This window comes from Chrysochloris asiatica, unplaced genomic scaffold, assembly GCF_000296735.1.
Source record: "Chrysochloris asiatica unplaced genomic scaffold, ChrAsi1.0 scaffold00005, whole genome shotgun sequence".
In the NCBI taxonomy this organism is placed as follows: domain Eukaryota; kingdom Metazoa; phylum Chordata; class Mammalia; order Afrosoricida; family Chrysochloridae; genus Chrysochloris; species Chrysochloris asiatica.
Window position 1 is genome coordinate 534,058 of NW_006408523.1, and position 1,141 is coordinate 535,198.

The following is a 1,141-nucleotide window of genomic DNA, read 5'->3' on the forward strand; positions in this document are numbered from 1 at the left end:
AGATGTTTTATAGCAAGGAAGGGAGTGATTAACTTTCCAGTCTAGGAGTGGAGGTCCCTAGGACCATCAACAGAGACGAGAGGAGTGCGGGACCCTACCCAGAGAAGCAATGATGCCTGAGACGGAGGCAGAGACTACAACATGGAGCGATGGAGCAGCTGGGGACTTTAGATCCAGAGAGGGAGAGGGGCTGTATGCTGAAAACAGGGGGCGGTGTATGGTGGGCAGGCTTGCAGGGTATACCCTTTGGTTGGTTGATGATGCATGGAGGGGATTGTAACTATGGCAATGAAATGATAAACAAAAGATTAAATGTAAAACTAATATTCTCCCATGTAAACTATCACACAACTCACAATAAAACATTTTAAAAAAACCATGGCTTTGATAATTACTGGCAATTGGAATGTGAAGATTGGAAACAACGAAGAAGGATCAGTAGCTGGAAAAAAATGACCTGGAGAAGGACCTCATGCTTAGTAAAGTGGGGAGTCAGGAAAAAAGAGGAAGACCCCCAACGAGACAGATTAACACAATGACAACAACAATGAGCTCAAACTTCACAATTGTGAGAAGGGCGCAGGATCAGGCAGTGATTTGGTCCGCTACATGTTTGAACCGATTCTACCGCACCTAACAACAACAACCACAACTTTATAGTTAGTGGTTTACCATCTCTTCTCCTCTCATTCCTGGTAATGTTTAAAAGAAGCTGTCAGTGAGTAAACCATTTCTTGACGTTTTGCAGTGGTGATCTTAAACAGTATGTGTCCTTTTGTGGCTACTCATTCCATTCATCATAATGTCCTCCAGGTTCATCCATGCTACACACTGTTTCATGGAGTCCTCACTGTTCTTTAACTTTGAGGAATAGTTCATTATGTGTTTGTTCCACAGTTTGTTTATCAGTTCATCTATCTGTTGATGCACATTTAGGATGTTCCTGGATATTGTGAACAGTTCTGTGATGTACATGGGTGTCCAGGTATCTGTTTGTATCACTACTCTTATGTCTCTAGGATATAGACCTACTGAAGGAGCTCTGGTGGCGTAGTAGTTACCAGTCAGGCTGCTAACATCAAGGTCAGCAGTTCAAAACTACCAGCCATTCCACGGGAGAAAGATGAGGCTTTCTGGTCCC